At 40.5% G+C, this 25073-nt stretch overlaps 1 protein-coding gene and 2 long non-coding RNA genes across 4 annotated transcripts in view; 1 reads left to right on the forward strand and 2 right to left on the reverse strand.

Annotated features, from left to right (window-relative positions):
* LOC307216807 overlaps positions 1 to 12502 on the reverse strand; it is a 60310-nt gene extending 47808 nt beyond the window's left edge. Inside the window, exon 1 of one of the 2 annotated variants that reach the window (XR_013839327.1) lies at positions 11702 to 12502. This is a non-coding gene — a long non-coding RNA (uncharacterized lncRNA). The remainder of the gene's footprint in view (positions 1 to 11701) is intronic. The other variant, XR_013839328.1, reaches the window with a different exon arrangement.
* EBF3 (EBF transcription factor 3) overlaps positions 1 to 25073 on the forward strand; it is a gene marked incomplete at its 3' end in the record, with an annotated part of 669366 nt that overhangs the window by 227587 nt on the left and 416706 nt on the right. The gene's annotated exons all lie outside the window — the stretch shown is intronic.
* LOC307216808 lies at positions 14351 to 20152 on the reverse strand. The gene is made up of 2 exons (XR_013839329.1): positions 18627 to 20152; positions 14351 to 15047 (listed from the first exon to the last, which is right to left on the reverse strand). It is a non-coding gene; the product is annotated as an uncharacterized lncRNA (long non-coding RNA).

The raw sequence follows: 25073 nt of genomic DNA on the forward strand, positions 1-25073 counted from the left end.
TATCCCATATGCATCTCATTAAAACACTGATGGTTGGGACAGTCTTTTAGTTCTACTGTGTATGCTTTCTGTCTTCTGTTTAATTCATTGTTTGCATTTTCTTGAATAGCAGTAGGCTGAGCAGATATTTAAGGATCCCAATTAAGGAACAACAGATTAGTTTACTTGACGCTACAAGTAAATAAATAAAAATAAGTTAACCAGCCAAAAAGACATAGCGATGGGGGTGTCGGTGAGGGAAGAGGAAGGATAAAAGAAATGGTGCAAGCTGTTTTTTAAAAGCCTCTTGTTTTCTAAAGTTGTGGAGGGGTGGGGGGTGTTACGTGGGAAAACCACTAGGAAGGAGATGTGGGGCTTTCCCTAGAATGAGCTGCTGATAAATCTAATCCTGAAGGACTGGAAATGAGGTAACAGAAATTTTGATGAAAATTATGTACATGCACTGTGACAAGCTCATAAACACTGCCACTATGATAAGTTTTCCTAGGTTGTTTTTTTTAAAGACCCGACAGAACTGTATAAGCCCGAACTCTAATTTTTACAGCCTTGGGTTTGGAGATCTGTCATTGGGAGATATAATGGAAAGAATAATTGCTTGGTAGCTGCACAAACATGAGATGTGTTGTCAGGCTACAGTTCGGAGGCTACATCTGGCTTGAGAAATGATTGATGCTGTCTCTGTGTGCAATTTGAGACACTTCCCCCCCCCCTTACTGTGGCCAACATTCCTAACTCTCCTGCATCTACAGCAATTAATTCATTACTATTGTTTGGCGGGGGGTGGGGGGTTAGAAGGGGAGGAGAAAACTTTCTCCAAGTTTTTTTGTTTTGTTTTTGTTTTTACTTTTAAAAACCATTATTTCTAACATGACCCTTCGGCGTTCGAGAATATAGTACGCAAACGCAAACCATGTGATTTCAATTTGAAATGAAAAGTAATGTCTGAATCACACAACAGCATTCTCATTTCCTAATACTCTAGTTTTTACTACTTTGCATTCAACTGTGAAAAAGTCTTTTAAAACTCCGAACAGCAGTAAAACTTGAATGAATTTTTGACCCATTATTGCATAGCGGGTGCTCTTTCCAAGTTGTAGAGACTGCCAAGTTCTCCCCACCTAATATTTCCACTTTAATTGTGCCACTTGAGAAATTTACGTGCCTCAAAATATGGCATGAATCTTACGCTTATTGCAGTATCATTAGCAGCAACATTTAAGCAACATCTGTGTGCTATAGAACTAATTGAAGTAGCAGAAGTGGCAGCTGTAAATCCACAGGAAGATGGCAGTTTGCACCCAGCACTGCTGAGTTAGCTAGTAACTGTCAGCCTGTTCCCGCAATCTGCTCTCAAGTACTCTGGTACAGGCACACAGTGTCCAAAAAAATACAGCGAGTAGGCTAATGATCCTATTAACCACTTTGCTGCACCAATTTGGCTGTTTTTCCAGTTTCCTTGTTGAATTTCATTATATATTTCACCATGCCAGTAAAAAAAAAAAAAACTACTATGAGACATGTCTGACTTTAAACCAGTTACCGGTCCAAGGGAGACCATTTTCATCAAAAAAAATCCACCCACCTCCATTGTTATTTAAATTTATCTCCACTTTTATTTTATTAAAAAGAGAAGATGCCTTCCCTAAAGAAAAGGGTCATATTTTAAACATCCCCCACTGAAAATGAAATATTTAAAAGCAGTTATTAAAAGAAAAACCAGGGTTTTGTGGGTTTTGCTTCTGATTAAAACACACCTATGTTTTCAGCAACAATCTTAACCACTATCACATAAGAGTCTTTCAAAAACCAGTTTGGACAATCCAACTTATCATCCACTTCCCTTCCTTCTCGGCTACAATTTCCTATTCTGTCCTTAACATGTAAGTCCTAATAGACAAGGACACCCCTCCAGACCTGGTTGTCCTATTATTCCTTGTAAAAAAAAAAAATGTTTATATGAAACTAATGCAACTTAGCCCTGTAACCAGTGTTTAATGTGGGTCTAGGAAGGGGAACCTAAACCATAAAAAGCAAGATCAGTATTGCTGTTAAAAGGAACATTCTAGTGTGCTGCAATCACATGCACCCCATATATTTAAAGCACATGGCTTCCTCCAAAAGAATTCTGGGAACTGCAGTTCTGTGAGGGCAAACTGTTCCTAGAATTCTTTAGGAGAAGCCATGTGCTTTAAATGTATGGTATAGATGTTTCAGTGTCAAATGATGCCATTGGTTCAGGTCCTACCCTCCTGAGAAGGAGAAATAAGCTTGCTCCATCTTCCATGTGACAGCCCTTTAGATATTTGAAGATGGCTATGATATCTCCTCTCAGTCTCCTCTTTTTCAGGCTAAACATACCCAATTCCCTCAAACATTCCTCATAAAACTGGGTTTCCAGACCCTTGATCATCCTGGTTGCCCTCCTCTGCACATATTCCAGCTTGTCAATATCCCCTTTTAAACTATGGTGCCCGGAACTGTACACAGTATTCCAGGGTGGGATCTATCTTGACACATTAAAGAAGCGATTCAGTTAAACTTGTTGCAAACTCATACAGGGAAATCCAGTAGGGAAAGATGGGGCTCCACAGCGCCATCTGGTGTCACAATGTTATATTGCATATACAACGCATAGAAAACACTTTTTCTTTACCAATCTTGCCAAGTCCCAGGTGTGGTCTGAACAAGGCAGAATAGAGCAGGGCTATTACTTTCCTTGATCGGGACACTATACTTCTGTTAATGCACCGTAGAAGAGCTATCTAGGGTGCTCCATCACACTGTTCCATCACACTGTTGACTTGTGTTAAGCTTGTGGTCTAAGATCCCTAGATCCTTTTCACATGTACTGCTGGCAATTCACATGCACCCCATCTTATATTTGTACAGTTTGTTTTTCCTGCCTAAGTTTAGAACCTGACATGCATCCCTACCGAAATTCATTGTGTTAGTTTTGGCTGAGTTATCTAAGCTGTTACGGTCATCTTTAATTCTGATTCTTTCTTCAGACGCATTGGCTATCCCACCTAGTTCAGTATCAACTGCAGATTTAAGTACTGCTTGTCACCCCAACCATAGCCTCATAGCCTTTCAAAAGAAAGTTTGCACAACTTTTAAAATATGCTCTCCTTTGCGCCTTCTTAAAACATTTTTTTTGTTTAGGCACTCCTATTCAGACCTGTAGAAGTTACTTGTGTTTTATTTATTTTTGATTCACTGATAATTTTAATTGTCCTTTGGGATATTTTAAAAGACCTGTTGTTTAACCATTTTAACATTTGTTATTTTTGTAAACCACTTAGATGTTTTCATACAATCAAACGGTGCCTAAAATTCACAGAACAAAATGAAGTGTAGGCATTACGCGTAGTTTGGCCTTCAGCTGCTACTCGTCTGGGCGGGGGGTGGGGGGTAGGCGTTGTACAGTGCATGGATCTGAGTGGGTTTCAACTCTATGATACATCCTGGAAGTGATAGGCTGGTCTTATGTAAAGAAAGAACTTAATTGGTTGGGCTCCCTTATTTCACGGTTTTGGAACTGCAGTGACAAGTTATGAGAACTGCAGCGCTGGCTCCATTGCTGATTTAATTATCTGGTGACTGGGGGGGGGGGGAGTGTCAAAGAGGAAATCAGGGTTTTTATTTATAAAACAATATTAAAAAACACACAATCCAGTTTTATGGCAGCCCAACTATTTAGTTTTATTCTACATTCTGTGAATCTGTTTTGCAAAACAACACTATATAGCCAAATTACTATTAAAGTGTGCAGGTGGGGGAGGAGAACGGATGTAAATATCAGCAGCAGATAAGTGCTACCTTAAATGTTTTCTTTTAGTGCTTTAAAATAGTGGTGCTTCAATTGTAGTTCCACCCCTCCTCCCCTTCAGAATGCAAAGCATCTTCAGCCCAAGCAGCAAATAAATATGCAGCCTTATTAAGGTTTACAGACTTGGTGCGACTTTGCTTTTAATTCCAGTATTTTTTTGTGTTCCCTTTTGTGCTGGCGTTGGTTGGATGCATTTTCACTCTTCGCTTGGCCCTTAGACAATTATGTAACTGGTATCTTTAGAAGCATTCAAGTGTGCTGGAAATACACAAAAGAAGACCTCTTTCAATATATGATGACTGGTGTGTTTGCCAACAACCCAACTTCATTAGAAAATTGGCACGTCCACTCAGTTACCATGTGACACACCGTTAACCGTGGATATTTGTTGCCTTAATGCACAAGTACTCAGGGACTTAACTGATAAGGGGAAAACTCTTCCAAATCTGCTGAACTACACGCTTAGGGTGGCACAGAGCCTTACAATATTGAAAATCAATAGTCATGTGACAGTTTAAAGATCAGAGGTTTCACGAATTAACTTTCTAGTACCAAATTACTAGCCTCTTATTTTATTTTCCAAGGGCTAAAATATATGTGTTTTAGATTATACAGCTGAATATCATCATGATAAACAAACATGATAATGAAACAAGGATAGTGGGCAATCAAAGAATCGTAATAGTTAATAGGACATTTTAAATATTAGCATCATTTTTCAATTAGGAATTTGGAGAGAGTTTTAAAGCAGTGCAATATTATTCCACTCTACCAGTTTGCTAATGTTTAAAGCAGTGCAGTATTATTAGACTCTACCAGTTTGCTAATGAAGTACTTTTAACAATATAAAAGGATCCTGCAAATTTAAATAAACCTGTAATGGCTTACAAACACACACACAATGTTGTGGTTTAATATTAACCAACGTTCTGATGTCTCCTTTACTATAATATTTAGTGCAATTACCTGAATACCAGTTCATTATTTTAAACATTATCAACATTATTTATGTATAGCTATGATACAAAATACATTAAAGAATTCAGAACTTGATCATGCCAGTAAAAGAGAAAATGTTCACATGGGAGGGGGGAGCAGCTCTGTTGGGTTCACAAATATATTTTTTGTTAATATGTTTGCAGAAGTGACATCAACATTTTTATTCCACAGTATTTGCAACTCAATGGTTGAAGGTCTAGAAATTACACAGGTGGGCTGTGATCTGTATGTTTCAGCAAGGATAGCAACCCTTCATCTCTCCTGTTCCAGCCCATACCATTGCCCATTCTGCTTCTCATGTTCAACTATCCAATTTCTGTTCCCACCCAGCTTTTGCTACTACAGGTTCATCAATTCTGGAGTAGAGCTGGGTCTAGCGTCACACCAACACCACAAATTTAAACAACTATTGTATCACTTTAAACAGCCTTGGTTTCCCCCAATTAATTTTGGGAGTTGTAGTTTGTTTAGGGTGCTGTGCGTTATTAGGAAACCACTATGCCTCTTGAACTATGTCCCCTTACAGGGGACATGGGTGGCGCTGTAGTCTAAACCACTGAGCCTCTTGGGCTTGCTGATCAGAAGGTTGGTGGTTTGAATCCCTGCAATGGGATAAGCTCCTGTTGCTCGGTCCCAGCTCCTGCCAACCTAGCAGTTCGAAAGCACGTCAAAGTGCAAGTAGATAAATAGGTACCGCTCTGGCAGTAAGGTAAATGGTGTTTCTGTGCGCAGCTCTGGTTTCAGTGTTCTGTTGTGCCAGAAGTGGCTTAGTCATGCTGGCCACATGTCCCGGAAAAACTGTTTGCAGACAAACACCAGCTCCCTCGGCCTGTTAACGCAAGATGAGCTCTGCAACCCCAAAGTCATCTGCGACGGGACTTAACTGTCAGGGGTCCTTTACCTTTACTTTATGCCCCTTGCAGAGTTACAATTCCCAGGGTGGTTTAATAGTCAGTCCCTCTTCCTCAGAAACCTATGGGAACTCTATCTCTGCGAAGGGCATTTGGGTCTCCTATCAACTTTCGGCATCCTTAACAATCTATAGCTCCCGGTATTTATTTTGGTAAAACACTTAACGTGGTATCATAGTGCTTTAAATGGATGGTGTGAATGCAGTCTGGGAAAGTGTTTGTTTTGACTTCATCCCCTTGTGACAATTCCATCTATATAATTTCTCTGCATTTTCTGTCTGAAATATTCTGAACTTAACACTGCACTACATAGCAGACATAACATGCTGGAAACTAACTAACATTTTACCATTTTCTCATTTCCCCCCATTAAATTTCATAGTAAACTAAACTAAACTTAAGCTGCCCTTAAACCAACAGGTAATAATGACTGTCTCATGTTTAGGCCTCTATATAATGCATTAAAAAACAATAACTGGTAATATGTAGGATAACTTTATTTTAGGGCTAGAAAGCAATGATTATTTGCATCTCTGAAATTATGGTGCAATGGGACATCCCCTTCCTCTCCCAGCACAGTCTCAAAATTAGCTGCAGAAGGTCCGCCCCCCCCCCATCTTCTTGACCAGATTTTGAGGGTACCCAGGGAACTGCAGAGGTGAGAAGATTTTGAAGAGAGGAGGAAGTTCCTCTGCATAAATAGAAGTACAGTATGTTTCATGACTGGAATGGCAGCGGTGGGCAAAACTCTGTGGCTTACTAAAAAGCCAAGAAGCATCTAATGTCACTGGATAATATTGCCCGTCTAAGTGTGTGTCAGCACCAGAATTCCTCTGTTCCACTTTATTTCTCTTCGATTGAGTTTGTCCCTAGTTGCTCAATGTCTTTCATTATCACAACACTGCTTATTTTTTTTTTTTTGCATTTTTGCAACATATGTGATAAAAACGGGATTTTTTTTTAAAAAAATGAGGGACAGACTTAGTTGTGCCATTTCCAGCAGTGCACTACTGTGCTTTCCCGTAAGTAAACTTAATCAAGCACAGCAGCAGCAATATTGCTGCATCTTCCATTGAGTAAATTTGCTTAAGAGGAAGAGCAGCACTTTAAATCCAAAGGGATAGTACCAAGATATTGCTCCTCTTTTCCTCAGTAAATTTACTGAAGAATAGGCGTGGCACGCTGTGTGAAATCTCGCATTACCAAAGGCCTATTCACTTATTGCCCCCCTCATATTATTAATAAGCTGCATGAGACCGGATTGTAGGGCCATGCCCTTGCTAGTCACATTTTGGGTACATATCTGAACTACAGTATTGTTATTATCATCACCTGCCCTTTGCCAGCAAATATCAGGGTGAGTTACAATAATTTAAAATTCAGTATTAAAAACAGCAAAAACATGGGAGTCTGTTTTATGCATGCAGGGTTCAAAACTGGGCAGGGAGCCTACATGCACACAGCATGCATTTTACTTCAGAATTTATTTATTAATTGTTATTAATTAGATTTTTTACCTGCCCTTCACCATAAGGTCCCAGGGCAGGTTACAGCAATAATCTGCAGTGTGTGTAGCAAGTTCCCCCACTCTTTGTACAAAGAGGTTCCCTAGACTAGATGGATGGGCTTGGGCTATGCTCCCTCTAAATGTGTGTCGTGCATAGATTTGGGGTACTTATGAATCAATTGCTGTTGCTTCAGGCTCAAGTGCCTTGGTGGTATTGACTGTCTTCAATTAGCTTTGAATGGCGGCCCAGCTATGCTCCAACCTGATCAGGGAAAGCTTAACTTCTGTTGTCTACACTTTGATAACTTCTAGGTTTGATCACTGTAATGCATTGTACCTTTCGAAACAGTTCAGAAACTGCAGCTGGTGCAGAACTGGGTAACTCAATTGCTGAGTGAGGCAAGACAGCGTTAGCATATAGAATCATAGAATTGGAAGAGCTCCAAGGGTCATCTAGTCCAACCCCCTGCAATGCAGAAATCTGAACTAAAACATCCACAACAGATGGCTATCCAACCTCTGCTTAAAAACCTCCAAAGGAGAGTCCACAACCTCCTGTGGGAGTCCGTTCCACCAACTGATCAAATTAATCAGGGGACACAAGAGGAATAGTAGGGCAGGCATGAGCCCACACCACCCTTCACAAAATTATTATTCCCCTAAGAGGCAATGAGTGAATAGGGCTCATTTCACCCATTGTGCAAATCTACAACAGAGAAGACATTGTAAGGTACCATATTTATTCTATAGGCCACCTACTCTACAGGCTTTACTGATATGATTTTTTTAAACACACACACACACACACTTCCTTAATTTAAGATATTTATATCCCTCCTTCCAAGCAGCTTAGAACAGGTTAAAATACCATAGTGACTTTTTTAAAAAAACCACACACAACACAAATGGCAGAGTGTCAAAGCTATCAGCAGCAAGGTAAACACAAAAATCCTTAAAATAACCAAAGTAAAGCGGCAAAATAACTTACACATCAACTGCCTGAGAAAATATCCATGAACAGCTTGTTTTAACTTGGCACCTAAAACCAATGATGAAGGTGCCAGGGAACAGTCTGTGAAGTGGGGACACAATCACAGAAAAAGTTGCCACCTCCTAAACTGTGAAATAGGAGCATCTGAAGAAGGGCATCAGACACACACACACACACACACACACACACACACACACACACACTCAGGCTTATGCCGGAGAAGAAAGTCTTTGCTATACCCTGGTCATAGGCTCTTAAGAGCCATTAAGTATACTACCAAGCCAGGTTCAAGGTTCCTGTGTTCGTTGTAAAAGCCCTGAACAACTTAAGTCCAGGATATCAGAGGATACAGGTGGCTCTGTGGGTTAAACCACAGAGCCTAGGGCTTGCCGATCAGAAGGTCAGCGGTTCAAATCCCCGCAACAGGGTGAGCTCCCGTTGCTCAGTCCCAGCTCCTGCCAACCTAGCAGTTCGAAAGCACGTCCAAGTGCAGGTAGATAAATAGGTACCACTCTGGCGGGAAGGTAAACGGTGTTTCCGTGCGCTGCTCTGGTTCGCCAGAAGCAGCTTAGTCATGCTGGCCACATGACCTGGAAGCTGTACGCCAGCTCCCTCAGCCAATAAAGCAAGATGAGCACTGCAACCCCAGAGTCGTCCACGACTGGACCTAATGGTCAGGGGTCCCTTTACCTTTACCAGAGGGATCTCCTGAACCCTTATATCCCAGCTTAGTCCCTGAGATCATCTGCAGGAGCCTCTCTGGTGGTTCCTGGGGTTGGAGAGGCTCATTGGATGACGACAAACATTTTGTGTCATTGGCCCAGTCCTGTAGAATACCTTGCCAATAGAGATTCAGCTGCCACCTAACTGTGCCAACTTTTAACCGCCTGCTGAAAACTTTTCTGTTTTGTCAAGCCTATCTACTGATGTTTGTTTTTAATTCCTTGTATACTGTTGGTATATATTGTGATATATTTTTATGATACAGCAGTATATATCCATTTTTATAAAATAAAAATAAATAAAGCCAGTGCTTTGAATTGTGCCTGGAAAGAATCTGGGAATGGACAAGTACATTTGATATGTTCTATTTGGTAGACAATGCCACTTTCCACACATACTACAGTAGCATACCCTAGACACTGTGAAATATGGATAACTACTTCACATATGGCCAATCATGGCTTCCCAAGAATACCTATGATGTAAGTAGGCAAGATTTGCATACCAATGTGTAAACTGGAGGAAAAACCATGTTTGAAGCAGCACAAAGAGTACAGAAAACGAACAAATACATTTTTTGCCTTAGAACAGTGAGGGCCAAACTTGGCCTTCCAGCTGTTTTTGGACTACAATTCCCATCATCCCTCACCACTGGTCCTGTTAGCTAGGGATGGTGGGAGTTGTAGTCCCAAAACAGCTGAAGGGCCAAGTTTGACCATCATTGCCTTATAGCATGTAGCTAACCAAGATACAGAAACAGAAATGTCAATTTGCCACAGAGCAAGCATTCAACAGATAGTCGGTAAGACAAGGAAAGTTCTGTCATTGCTAACAAATGGTCCTGAAATATCTTCCCTGTCCACTCCACAGAGGTCTTTGTATTTTAGGGTCTCATATATATCCAGTTTATTGTGTTTTACTTAATGTTGTGTTGGGTTACTAATTCCGCATGTTAGCATATGTGTTTTTGTATCTTTGGGAAAGAGATTTGTTTTCTAAAAAGTTTATGAAGTTTGGGCATTTTATTTGCTGTGGTAGGCATTTAGAACACAGTAGACATATTCATTCTCCCCCCACATACCTTTTTTTTTTTTTTTTGCAATCACGGTAGCCAGAGATGTTTCATTCATGAGACTCGCAATTTCAGTCTTTCTAGAGAGCCCTAAAAAATCACAAGCATTGAGATTAAATTGTGCTGCCAATACGTGAGAGAAGACACCAACACAGGTGACAAATTACCCAAATATGGAATACCCGCAGAGCGTTGCATATTGCAATTGACCTTTTAAAACTCCACTTCCCCTTGCAGTAGAAAGTCTAGGAGTTCCAGCTTTCTCAGCCACACTGCCACTATATAAAATAATCCCGACTAATCTCAAAGTGATGTTTAAAGGAGATAGAAAAGTAATCTAAAGAATAGGTTCTAATTTACTGAACCAACCACTACCGGAGGACTATTATTCAAAGAAATTGAGGCAACAATCTCAGCACTGGGTGGCAACAGGAAGAGGGGGGGTGGAGGATGTAACCAGGAATATAAACCCTATTGGACATCTTGAGTGTCCATTCCAATCTGCGATTTCTAAGGGGAGGTGGTTTTTCTGCTCAGAGACACATGGGAGGATCCTCTTTATCCCAGCAATACTTTTGGATTGGGATTGGGCGAGTGCTGCGCCAAAAAGCTGACTTGTCTAAAAAAACAACCAGGATAAGAAGAGAATGGATAAGAAGAGAGATAACAAGGCAGGGAGTTGGCAGAGAAGGAAAAGGGTTAAACAGTCTTCTCCCACTGCTCTGATCAAAATTCAGGTTTCTGTGCCAGATTTAAAGTTCCTGTTCCTTTTTTAAAATAATAAGAATAATAATTAACCCACATTGAGAGATCAGGTTTGGTGCCTTCACTTCCCTGACTGAAAAGTCAAGCAGTGTGGTTTATATAGTCCAAGCCTATGGGGTGTTTCTCCTGTTACAGGCTCTAGCTAAGGGTTAATAATAATAATAATAATAATTTTTATTATTTATACCCTGCCCATCTGGCTGGGTTTTGATCTTCTGAATAAACATTATCGAGCAAGAACAGACCGTTCCCACCAACCACAGATTAAGGGGCACATGTATTGCATAGGCATCACACATGGCAACAATAAGGCATAAATCAAGCTTTCCTCTTGGAAAGAGGGAGGAGCATCTGCACAACTAGCCGAGCCAACAATACCAAAATTGGGGGGGGGGGCAGAGATGAGCACCCATTTTAATAATGGACAAAGGCACAAAAACTCAGGAGAAGCGAAGGGAACCCAATAACCGGGGTGGAAATAATGGAGAGAGATGTGCTTTTTCCAAAGCCCCTGCAATTCACCTCTTTTCCCAGCAGGAAAAACGAAAGGCTTGGCTAGTATTGTAGGGGGTGGGGTATTATTAGTATTATTTTATTACATTTATTCATCGCTTTCTGTCTCTAAGGAGCTTACCAATACTGAAAATAAAACACCCAACCCCTTGTGTGAGTCATTTAAATACACCGACTAAAACACAGAAGAAAATTAACCACCTGGTTCAGTTTCTTGGAAGTGAGTAACAAGGAATGAGGTCTTTTTATAAACGAGTTTGGATTTTAGTGCTCAATGTTTTTTTTTTTTAAAAAAAACACCTTCAATAAGGCGGTTTTTAAAAGACTGAGAGGAAGAGAGGGATATAAACGTTAATAAATAAAAATGAATGCGACTTGGGAGTAAACTTACCGGGTGTTGCTGAGTGAAGAAACGGGCCCTCCTCTCAGATGCCTCCTTGTCCTTTCAGCTTGAAAGCCTGCAAAAGGGGCTACAGGAAGAAACTTGCAAAGCTGACTCACTCCTTTATAGCAGTTCTCCTAAACCCCTCGGGTTCTGCGGGAAGGCACAGAAATGGCGGGAAAGCCTGTGCGGGGACCAGGAAAAGCTGCCCAATTGCAGGAAGGAAAGCACCGCCCTTCTCCCCATTAAGAGCTGTGCTCCCAGTGGCTGCCGCACCAAGGACCTTGTCGTGTAGGAAGTGAGCTCTTCGTCAGTCTACACAAGACACACATGTGCTTTAATTCTCCTCAGAAGCAGGCAAACCAGCACACACAAAAAAATAGAATGGAAAGCAGTAACTGGCATGCAAAATTGTTGTAATGCAGCGTAGCCCCTTTGTGAGTGAAACAGCAGTTCCAGGCCCATAAAGCTGGTGTGGAAATAGCCCTTGTTTGTTGTTGTCCATAGTATCCTGTTTTGTTGCTAAACTACCGCTTCTGCTGAGATTTTTCAAGGAAGCAGCCTTTCACTTTTTGCAAGAGGTGCAGCCTGCCTTCTCATTTAGGTGTTTTTGCGTACTTCAGGTTGCTTGAGGGTGACTGTTTATTCAGGGTCCAGATACCTTGTGGGAACATAATACTCTGCGTAGATGAAACATCAAGACACCTGTGTGTATACTGTCATTTGTGACTCACATGCACACGTCTGTTTAATTGCATATACTTATGCTGCAAAAGCTAGGATTGGTTGTAGCTATGCAGCGCACTGTACACCCAGATTTAGAAAGTTGAGGTAATTTTAATCTGTTTCTGTATTTTAACTTGTATGTTTCAAAGTAGGGTATTTTTTTTTTTTTTGCATTGAGGGTTTTTTTTACATTCAAGCGGTGTATAACATTTATGAAATAAAACAAAATAACTATTTGCACTAAATATATTTATTTCTTTTTATTTTAAACATTTATAGACTGACTTTTTGAGTAAAAACCCTCTCAAAGCGGCTTACACAGTAACAATTTAACCATAAGGGACCCCTGACCATTAGGTCCAGTCGTGGCTGACTCTGGGGTTGCGGTGCTTATCTCGTTTTATTGGCCGAGGGAGCTGGTGTACAGCTTCTGGGTCATGTGGCCAGCATGACTAAGCCGCTACTGGCGAACCAGAGCAGTGCACGGAAACACCATTTACCTTCCCGCCGGAGCGGTACCTATTTATCCATTTGCACTTTGACGTGCTTTCAAACTGCTAGGTTGGCAGGAGCAGGGACCGAGCAACGGGAGCTCACCCCGTCGTGGGGATTACAAACTGCCAACCTTCTGATCGGCAAGTCCTAGGCTCTGCGGTTTAACCCACAGCGCCTTCAAGCAATTAAAAGAACAAAAGATGCAATACAGTCTGCTGTAAAAAGAAATAAAAAGGCCCACAACATTAATAAAGCAGCAGGAATAAAAAATACCCCATAATTAAAACACCTTTTAAAAAGCCACTGGCTAAAAGGCCACCAGGACTAAAATAAAGGGAGTTCAAAACCAGTGACATATATATATATATATATACACACACACACACACACACACACACACACACACACATGATGGTTATCACGTGTGATCTATACATAGCAACTTTGCTTTTTCCTACCCAGATGTGCTTCCTGTGGAGGAAAAGCATAATGCTGAGGTGGCTTCAACTTTATAATCCTACCTGAAACAAGACAATTGCAAGCTTCATTTCAGAAACACTGTTCACCGCTACACTTACATAAGCCATTGTACAAGACAACAGCGTGGTACTTGAGTAATTCGAATGGAAATGTCAAGTTTTCACAGCCTATGATTAGAGGTAAGTGCCCTGCTATTATACAGTAGTTCTGTCAAGTAGACTGGGCTGAGTACATGTCATGACCTCTTCTCAGCAAATGCTTGTCTTTCTCTCTCTCTCTCTGCTCACAGAGACTCTCACCACCCCCACATTTTACTGCAACAGCAGTGAACAAAATAACCAACACAACACTTTATGAAGCACCAAACCCCCACTTTGCCATATCTTTAAGTGACTAGAGTTGTGATTATTCACATATTGTTTAAAACAGTATTGTGTTATGATGTACAAAATTTCTACATTCCTTATTGTATATAAGGTATAAAATTAATAGTAGGCTCTGTCCTGGAACACCTTAAACAATGAAAATCCCTCCCTCTCCCTACATTTCTCTTGTCAGCTCTGCCTGAGTGAGGACTTCAGGGTATGGACAATAGGATTTACAGCTTAACAATGTAATCCACTGGTTTAACAAGACAAGGTGCAAGTTATATCATGTATGTTATAGATATGTGCAATAGATTTGGTTAATTCTGGGGGAAAAGACCTTTCATTGGTTGCAAATGCTCGTTGGAGAGTGGATTTGCAAATTTCCCGCTGTAACAAAGCTATATAATATGTACATGTGCGATCCATCACATGATTTCTAAACAAAAACAAAAAAAACCCTCTTTGTAACTACACTTACGGAAGCCACATTTAAAAAGTTACAGCTTGTATATGTAAAAAAAAAATGCCAGAAAATAAAAATGGAACACTGAAAGTGACCAAAAAAATTGTTTTTCATATAGACTCTGGAAAAGGTTTTAGAATTATATTTTTAAAAACAAACCAACCAACCATATACTAGTTATGTACATTCATCACAAGCCAAAGGTTTGGAGGAATCCACTGTCCACACAACATTTCATGTAGGGAAGGGGTTCATTGGTTTCCTTCAATGTCAGGGAATGCATAGCACAGCTCATGTACAGAGTTTTCTACCAACATGGAGTTCAGAAACTCCATCTCCTATGTGCCTGTGTGGCAGCATGGAGCATGTTCTGTTATTCACCTTGGTAGCACATAGGGCTAAATAAAACCATATGGGTATTAGAGACTTGCTGACTAGACTGTGCTAAAAATTTATTCTGGGCCAGTTTAAGTAGATTTGGCAATTTTGTAAGGTGGCTCTTCCCCCCTCCCCAAGATCTCAGGTTTAATAAACCCTGGGTACACATTTATTGAGATCCCATGCTTGTAGCCCCCACCCCCTTGTTGTTGTTTAATCATTTAGTCGTGTCCGACTCTTCGTGACCCCATGGACCAGAGCACACCAGGCACTCCTGTCTTCCACTGCCTCCTGCAGTTTGGTCAAACTCATGTTAGTAGCTTCGAGAACACTGTCCAACCATTTCGTCCTCTGTCGTCCCCTTCTCCCTGTGCCCTCAATCTTTCCCAACGTCAGGGTCTTTTCCAGGAAGTCATCTCTTCTCATGAGGTGGCCAAAGTATTACCTACCGTATTAAAATAACAGCAGTATATGCATTATTTGATAAAACCCATGGTACCTTTTTTTTTTGCTACTCCGCTTTGTGTCTAGAATGGGCAAAACGACTTTTGCTGCATTGCCTGTTTTTGTTTTAATTGGGTATGGTTTCATGTTAGAAAAAAAGCTAAAATTAAGCTAACATCTTTGCTTTTCTTCTCACAACTACCATGCCTGTTTCTATGCTCTTTCTTTAGGCATGGTTAATCCAGACCTATTTTCATTAAGTACAAATGGAAAAAGCAATGTGCGTTATCCGTGCCTGGTCTCCATTATTGTTGCATAGAATAGGAAGAAAAAGAAAGAACAAGATTATTCTGCATGGATATTTGCCTTGAGCTTTTTTGGCATTGCAAAATGATAGCATAATTTAACATCATTCATGATGTAATTGAGGGCTTCTTCTAACAGGCATCTGCTCATAAGGATTTTAAAACAAGAGTAATTTCTCTAGAAAGTCTTGTTTGATTCTGGATTTGCTTTTGCCTGGCAATGGTTGGTTTTCATGATCTGTTTGCATGTCTAGCAATTCAACAGTTAAATTGTTTTCTTTCAGGGAGAACCATCCTTGGGAAATAAAGGTGAACCAGTATATTGGGGACAAAACTAACTTTTTGGAGGGCTTGAGGGAAATGCAGGTAACAGAAGTATAGATGATGTTGCAACATGCTTCAATTATAGACCAATGGTATTTGTTTTACCTACTCACATCCCCGGGTAGGCAAAACAACATTGCATCTGGGATCAATTTGCTTAAAATTAAAGTGCAACTGCCATCTCTCTTCTATCAAAACTAAAGTGTTGCAGCTATAACGTACAGACAATTACACATTACTTTGGATTGTAATATTTAGATTTGTGTCATTTCTTATCCAAAGTAAAAAGCATCTCTAAATAAATGAGTGATCTTATACTACATATTTTATAGGCTGTGTACTTAGCAAGATCCATCTATATTTGCATGTGCATATATACTCATGTTATCTTCAATCTCATGCTGCATATTTAGAAAGTTGGAACTTTAATGCCTTCCGCCAAAGTAGACTGAGTGAACAATTAGGCTTGCATGCACAGAAAAACAGGTCTTCTGCAGCATTTTATGGAGGCTTAGATGGGTTGTGCATTAATTCTGGAAGCACGAGCCTTCCAAATCAGTTATACTGCTGTTTGCTTTTCTCAACAAAAAGCTGGAAATGTCTCAATAATGCACCTTTTAAAATGTCCATGCACTACCTTTGTCGTCATGGCCAGTTTGCCGGTATGATTGCTCCACCCAATTAGCAGCCTCCAGTCATGCAATTTGGAGCGGATTGTGAAATGAACTTGTGACCTTCCATAGAAAGAGGCTACAGAAATCAGAAATTATCTATCGTATTTACCTTGACTCTTCCAATGGTGCTGAGCCTCCAATGAAAACAAAGAAATCAGAAATCAGAAATTTCATCACAAGCAGAAATCAGAAAACAGAAATCAGAAGATGCACCTGTAGGTGTTAGATTCGGGGCCCTCCAGACTGTAGGTGTTGTTGTGGGCGTATTCTGCAACATGTTCTTGACTCAATTAGTGGTGGATTTGTTTTGCTTTAGCTTGTTCTGAGATGCAATCATGTTATTGCTCTTCAGAAGGGCACAGCAAAAATGGGACAAAAATAAACCAGAACATTTGTGCTCTGTGAAAAGTTACAGGATTTCAGCAAGAAATTGCAGGATATGTACTGAATGAAAAGAAGCAGTATGACCGCCCCCAAAACTTGTGCAGGTGCAAACAATATTGAAAGTCAGGTTGTGGTGACCATGCTGATAGCATCATGAGCACAAATCATCATGAATTGAGGGACCCTAAGCTATATTTGAGAAGAATATTGTGAGCTACAGAAACAGGAAAACTAAATTTGGAATCTTCTTGCCTAATAATCTCAAGTATTGCTTTGTGCCTATAAAATAGACAAGTTTCAAGTCACCCCAGACCTTCTTCTAGGTCAAGGAGATATTTTATTGAATATATAGACTCAAGGTTATATGTGAATTTACAGCCATAACTCCCATGAACAGTTATGGGAACATATTTTTAATTTTCAAATCGGCAGCAACTGAAACCACTAATCCATTAATCAACTAATCCACACATTTTTTTGGGGGGGGGGGATACTTTAATCTAAAATGGCTTAAAGAGATATCTTATTCCCTGTCCCATTTTAAAATATGAATGTTATTTAGAATGGATATTAGTTGTGAGGGGTGGGTGGGAAGCTAGCTGGCTTGGGAGTGTGGGTAATGGGATACAAAGCCCTTCAGCTCTAGGTCACTGGTTCAAATCTAGTACATGTTGTCAGTGACAGAAAATCATTGCCATCTGATTGCTGCTTGACAGTTGTATGTGTCTGCAACTGCTGGTGGTCGGATGTACATATCAGTGCACAAACTGGAAGACAGAGGCTCTCTGTCACAGCATCAGTGAAGGCTGAATCAGATGTAGGACTGAACACATACCCACACACAAAAGCAGAGGCACAATATTACATTTCCAGTTAAGTTCACTGGCAAAATGGTTCTCCTGAGGAGTTTCTTTTTATATTGCGTATGAGCACATGCAGTTTTCTTTAGACGTAAGTCAGACCATTGCTTAATATAGTCCAATATGGTCTATTCTGCCTGGAAGTGGCTCTCCAAGCTGCTATGTGAAGGTATTCCCAAGCACCACCTGCCTTAAGATTCTTTTACATGGAAATGCCAAGAATGGAAGTTAATAATTTCTACAGGAAAAGTATTGATGTACCACTGTGCTGTGGCCCCTTGCCCAGTTCCTTTTCAGTTACACAAACACAATGGTGAGCACAGACCCATCTTTGTTCAGGACTCAGCCATGAGTCCTTGGGAAAAGAAATACTATCTGCAGACCAAAATTTATTTATTTAAAATATTGTACACCATTTATGTACTGCAGTTTTAGGGAAGGGTTGCAGCTCAGTGGTACAATATCTGCTTTCCATGCAGAAGGTTCCAAGTTCAGTCTCTGCCATCTACAGGTTGGGCTTAGGAGAAGGCTCTCTGAATTCCTGGAGACCACTGCCAGTTAGTGTGGAATGTGTGAATAAGGGAAGCAGCTTTCCTTGAATTAAGTGATTACAATAAGGTGGGGGGGGTGGAAAGAGGGAGGCTTGCTACAGTGTTGGTGAAAATAGTTATAAACCTGGGAAGCTGCATCACAGAATCAGCTGCAATGCAAATCTGGTTCCATTGCAAAGGGAGTACAGTTAGGCACCAACCAGCCTGCTTTCTGATGGAGTACCCTGACATCACTATGCCACTCTTATTCTGGATTGCATCTTTGAAATATCTGCAGACATTCCGCCTTTTACCACCTGATAACCACTAACAAAGAGTCTTGTGGGGTTTATTAAGACTAACAGATTCATTCAGCAAAAAGCCATAGGAGGATGATAAATGCCTTCCTAGAGGATGATATAGTTCCATCTAACCTTAAGATGGCTGTTGCAAGACCTTTATTGAAGAAACCCTCCCGGCATCCTACCATACTGGATAATTACCAGCCAGATTCAGATTTGTCATTTTTGAGCAAGGTAGTTGAGCGTACAGTGGTGTCTCAGTTCCAAAGATTCTTGGAGGAAGATTTTCTAAGATCATTTCAATCCAGTTTTATGCTTGGCTTTGGGACTGCAGAAAAAAAATAGGAATTTGCTTCAGTACAAGCACCCCACATGTATCTGGGTTTTTGATACTTGTAAACAGCTTAGAAGTCTATTTGGGCACTAAATGGCATATAAAATAATGATTATGTCACAAGTCCATATTTCCTTCTAATTCTGCTGCCACCACAAGACTTTAATAAAACATTCCCCTTTATACCCCAACAATATAGTAGCGGGCTATTAGGCTATAGATATGGGATGAGCACACAAAGAAAATTATTTACTAGATAAAGCAAATGCATTTATTTTTATTTACATACAATATGCTTTATTAGTTGCTTACATGAATTGTGCAGTGTTTCCTTAAGGAAGCTGTTACATCCTTGTCTAAATTCACTTTCCTAATTAAAATCCTGGTTGCCAGTTACCTTTCGCATAACTCCACCCCAGTTAGCTTTCCTGGAAAGGCACAGAGGGACAAGGCTTGAAGATCTCCCTCAGGCCAGATGAGTGCATGGTTCAACCTAATCCCTCAGCGATAACTTACAATGGGCTCTCAAATTCTTGACAGCCTTGCTTCAGCTTCCCCTGAAGTCTTGCTTCCGGTCAGGCAACTTGAGAATCAGGACACTGCCAGGAAGATGTCACATAGTTGCCTCCATCTGATGTCTCCTTGCTTACTGAGGCTGCCTTCTGCTGCCACTCTGGCCAGAAGCTATCCTGGAGAACCACCCTGCCTGGAGTCTTCCTCTCCTGGCTGGCTCTCACAGCATTAGCTTTCAGTGATCTCAGCTTTTCTTCTGCTTCCTCAGGTTCTTCTCTGACTGTGCACTCAGACAAATGCAGTGACCGTCTTGTATACAATTTGGGTCAGCACCATGGGGCCAGAAACTCCCAGTTACCTTAATATCTGCCAATCCACTGCCCTTTAGGTATGATCTAAGGAGAGCCCGTATAATGTTTCCTAAACTAGCCTATCAAAATCTTCCTGTTAGTCCAGCAATGATAGCAAAACAACAACTCATGCCAATATTAAAATAATTTTGAAATGATTTTTTTTTTTTTGAGACAATAGACTAGTATAAGAAACAAATACTAAAAGTTGCAATGTCCAATGACCTCTTTGGGCACCATAGGCTTTCCTCTATGGGGTACCCCAACGTCTTCTTGTGATTGGTGAGGCCTCTGGCTAGGTTCTGAGAATGAGCAGGGCACTCTTTAAAAAGCTCAACCAGGACCCAGTGATGTGCAGTAACTATTAGGCAAACAAACCCCTTTGGGGGTGAAGGTAATGGGGAGGGTGGTGGCAGAATAACTGCAAGTGTTATTGAATTACAGAGATTATTTGGATCTGTCAGTCTGGGTTTAGGCCTGGTTTTGGTTCCAAATCAGCCTTAGTCATCCTGGTGGGTGGCCTTTATTGAGAGTGGATGTACCCTGGAAAGTATGTACCCTGGGAAGATGGAGGTTCTCTGAGTAGGCAAATCCTGTTCCTGTTGCTTATCCTAGACAGGGTTGTACTCCTCCTAAAGGAACAGGAATGTAGCTTATGGAGGTGATACATCATTGTCACTGATGACCCAAGTGACTTCTGTGGCTAGAAGTGCCTTCCCCCCAGTAGCAGCAATGGCCTTACTGGTGGATAGAGCAGTGAAGGATTATTCTCCACCCTTGCTCTCTTGTCTATTATGGAGGTTGCTGTTGTAGGCAGAATGAAGGAAGCTTGCCTTTACAGGCCTGCAGCTGTCCAAATTTATCACTGCGGCTTGCAAGAGTATGTAGACAATAAATATTCTGGGTGGTATCCAATGCACATGTTCCATTAGCGCAAGGATTTGTGCTTGCCCAAGTGCCATAGGCATCTGGTTGGCCACTGTGAGAACAGAGCCCTGGACTAGACTGGCCTGATCCAGAAGGTCTGTTAGAAGTTTTTGTCCCTTAAGAGATGAATTTTATCAAAAATACACAAATAAATTGGATAGAGACAGATATTATAGCCTTCTATTTTTATTCTGCCCTTTCTCCAAGGAGCTCAAGGCAGTGTACCTAATTTTTTCTCATAACCACCATGTGAGGTAAGTTAGGCTGAGAGATAGTGACTGACACAAAGGCCACCCAGTAACCTAACCAATACACCCCACTACATCTCTATTATGGGCTGTGCATTTATTTAGATTTCCCACCATGGGATTGGACATAATGCACAAACAAGAAAATATACTTCCAGAAATAAAACTCTCTCAGGTAATCAATATTTTAGTTTCCATGTCACTTTAAGATTAAATTATTTCCTAACCTGTTTATAGCATCTGGTGGTTTTTATTAATGCTGATGGGTGCCCATGTTTCCTACCAACCCATATACCAAATACTGCAAGAATGTAAATGAGGCCTGCCTACCTACCTGCATTGCTGAGATACCTTTCCCGTTCCTTTTCCTATAGTCATTATCCTCCCTCAGCCTATCCTGGCTGCTTTTTAAAAATATCCAAGATATTTCAAATATTTTCTAGATTTTCATAGATGTCCCCCAAATCTCAGAAATCCAGTGAACTGATTGTGGTGTGTGTCGTCCCCCCCCCCCAATATTAGATTACAGTGATACCTCAGGTTGAATGTGCTTCAGGTTGAGCGCTTTCGGGTTGTGCTCCGCGGCAACCTGGAAGTAATGGATCGCGTTATTTCCGGGTTTCGCCGCTCGCACATGTGCAGATGCTCAAAATGATGTCACGCACATGTGCGGAAGCAGCCAAACGTGACCTGCGCAGATGTGCCGTCGCGTCTTATGTTCCATTCAGGATGCAAACGCAGCTCCAGAACGGATCCCATTCACATCCCAAGGTACCACTGTATTTGAAGGTTTAAAAACGTACAACAAATATATCTGGCATGCAGAGATAGGTGGTCTCTTTGTCACCCTGGCACGAATCTCACAATGAGAAAGAAAGATGGGAAAATAGAATGAGACTCTTCCTTCTCCCCATTAATGTAGTAAAGATATTTTTACATTCAAGCTGTGCGCCAGCTCAGCCTCTCAACAAAAGACATTGTGGAATCTCATAAAATAAAATAAAAAACCTGCAGCTAACGACCAATATTTTAAACCAAAGTATTAGGCCATGTCATGCTGAGGATAGTAATGATAGAAAGGTCTTTAGACAAATGAGCAATTCGTTCGGCATTTCGTTTGGATAGAAAGGCCATCTCAGGTGTCTGCGTGGATTCTATCTGGAGAGCAGCCTCAGGCAGATTGACTCCATTCCCAGCCTTACTACAACTGTGCTATCTGTTTAGGCAGTGGATCATTTCAGAGAGTGGCAGGTGAGGTTATAGCCATCAGTCAAGTGACCATATAAAGAATGTCTCACACCATTCCAGCATCTCACAATGCAGCATGTGCAGATACAAAAAAAGAACCAAAGCAAAAAACCCAACCACACTTGTTTTCCTTTACAAGAAATAAAAGAAAACTAATTCTATTGGTTCGTACAACTGAAAAGTATTCAGCATGTTCACTACTGCCACCAAACCTAAGCTTCAACAGTCATTCTGGGGGTCCTTCAGAACTTTATTTATTTATTTATTTGTCATATTATTGCAGTGAAATGTTAGGGACAACAGAAGCCCAAGCCTGTCTTCCTCTGTATACTTTATGCAACAGTTGATATAAAAGGAAAGAAAGCAAGGATATCTACTGGCATTAAACTGGAATCCACGCCCAGGATTGTAAAATGTCCAAGTTTCTCGTTTAGCATAATGAGACTTCCAACATCCAGTTGGAAGTCTGTGGCTGTCATTTTAACAGATCAGTATTGTATCCTAAGTGTCCAGTGGCTCTAGAGAAATATTTAAACAATACTACAATGTTCCAAGGCTAAAACTAAACGTTCAATTCTTCTTTTCTTTTTTCACAAAACAGCTGGTACAGAGCTGAGAATAGTGCAGTGGAATAGATTTCAAAAAATGTCTTTAAAAAATCTTTAAATTTCCAGAATCACTGATATACCAGACAATGAATATTTCGTGACCTTCACGCCTGTGTCCTCAGATCTAGCAAACAGTCCTATCATGACTTTTCTTAGATAATATTTTGAACGTCTGTTTATGAAACACTATCTTTGGCTAAAATAGTGTAATTTTATTGTTCAGCCTCTGATCGCACACTATCAGTTTTGTCTAGACAACTTGTTTCAGTACCTTCAATTATTCTAGACCAATTATGGGTTTGTTCTGCTATCTTAACTTCATACGTTCTCCAGTTGCTTGAACAAAATTATTCCACATTTGAGCCAGGTAAACAAGATTAAGAATTTCAGCCACCACCACTATGAATTCATGTGAATTGATGATGTGGTCTACACATTTATGTCTTCAATTTTTCAAGTTTTCCACCTTGCTGTGCCTTAATATAAAACAATTCCCTAATGTTTTCCACCGAAAAGAATAAACTCCAGACTCTCATCCAAAAATATCTCTAATTCTGCTACAAGTTGCAAGTTTCTTCCAGGAAGATGTCCTGAATACGTGATATATGAATGAGCAGTATTTTGTAGTCAATTTATGTGTTTGTGTTATTTCATCATATATTAAAGAAGACCAAAATGATTTCTAAGCATTACTAAAAATGACTGAGCATTATTGGTTTCCATACTATTCAAGCTTACATCTTTAAAACACAGGGCATAGGAAATGATGGTGTTATCCATATAAGCATGTCTAGATAGGGAAAAGAAAACTTATTTTTTACTGCCTATCATGACTAAAAGGAGAGCTGTCTACAGCTGCATTTCTAGATGACCAACACTTGCCCAACTGACCTAGCCTCTGTCATTCTGGGAAAATAGACATGCGTCTTCTATGAAAACTAGTGCTGTGCTGATATTTTTCTCCTCTATTGACCACTCTCAGTCAATTAATGAGATAAGAAATTGCATTAAAAAATGACGAAAGGTGAGATACATTTGAGATTTTCATGGATGGGGTGCAGGGATTTTGTTGTGCTCACCTAACTTTCCTGGTGGCCCAGGATTACAAATCATTTCTCTACTGGTACAGACTCTGCCTACTGAGTACCTGGCAGCTGGGCTGTGTGTGTTTTCAAATAGGGGTCCCCCCTTTATTTTTAGTTAAAACTTCCCTTAGAAAGCAAAATCAGTAGGTGTAATTATTTTTTTGGAACTCAGGAGCCTGGCTCCCATGCTTCAAGCTCAGGGGAAGGTGGAATAAGGTAACTTCTTGCATAGGGCTTTTTCAAATCGGGATGTACAGGCAGCCAAGGAGCCTGCAAAGCACTGGAGAAATGCCCAAGAGAAAGAAAGAAAGAAAGAAAGAAAGAAAGAAAGAAAGAAAGAAAGAAACCACCCCACTCAGTCACCTTGCAACAATAAGGGAAGCGCCAAAATTATAAGGGGAAAATAAAGTGCTCTAAGAAAAGGGCAGAAAAACTGAAACCTCACATTTGCAGGGTAAGAAAACTTTTGAGAAACAGGAGGGTCTATTTCAGCACAGCATTAAAGACAAGAAGAGGTTACCTATACCTTTAGTCTTTCAAATCAATGTGTGTTCCTTGTTTGTTCAGCATCCCCACTGGTCAGTGTTAAACCAGAATAGAAATGGGATTACGCCATCTTCACCACTGCTGCTAAACCCATCATAAGACACCCTGCATAGCAAGAGCTAAGGACCACCTAACGCTCCATTTTGTTTACCTCAAGGCAGCAGCACTTTGAGATTACTCATCAGCATTAATTATACTGGATCAGATATCTATGCAAGATTTATTGAGTTGTTACTCTCCCAACTTTCAGAACCATCTACATATAAAGAGAATATCTCATCTGTAGTTTAATCAACTGATTAGGCAAGAACATAAAAGTAAAATGAACTTCCACTTAGAATCATGTCAAGAGTAGATACCCAGGCTTAACAGCCAAGAAATACAAGTGGGACCTGCAACAAAATACTGCACTATATCGTATCACCTAACAGGAGTGTGTTTGTTGATTCCCCAAAGCGCAGCATTCTACCCCTCCCTTCAGCTTTTTCCTCCCAATGTTTCATGGATAGTGAGCATGCTCATTAGGCAGTCTGCATTAGGCATTTGATTGCCTCCTTTTAATGCCGATAACCCAGACAGGTTCGTCTAGTTGAACCTTTTAACATAATATCGTAGTGTTATATTCTTAACAACCTATAGCGCCTCTTCCTAAATGTGCTGGGTTTAAAAGATGAATAGATGAATAGATGAATGTAACCTATCAATGGTTACTAGTCATGATGGCCACACACTACTTCCGGCATTGGAAACCTCTGAATACCAGTTTCTGGGAACTCGAGTGGGGCAAAG

Source organism: Podarcis cretensis, assembly GCF_951804945.1.
Source record: "Podarcis cretensis genome assembly, chromosome: 5".
In the NCBI taxonomy this organism is placed as follows: Eukaryota; Metazoa; Chordata; class Lepidosauria; order Squamata; family Lacertidae; genus Podarcis; species Podarcis cretensis.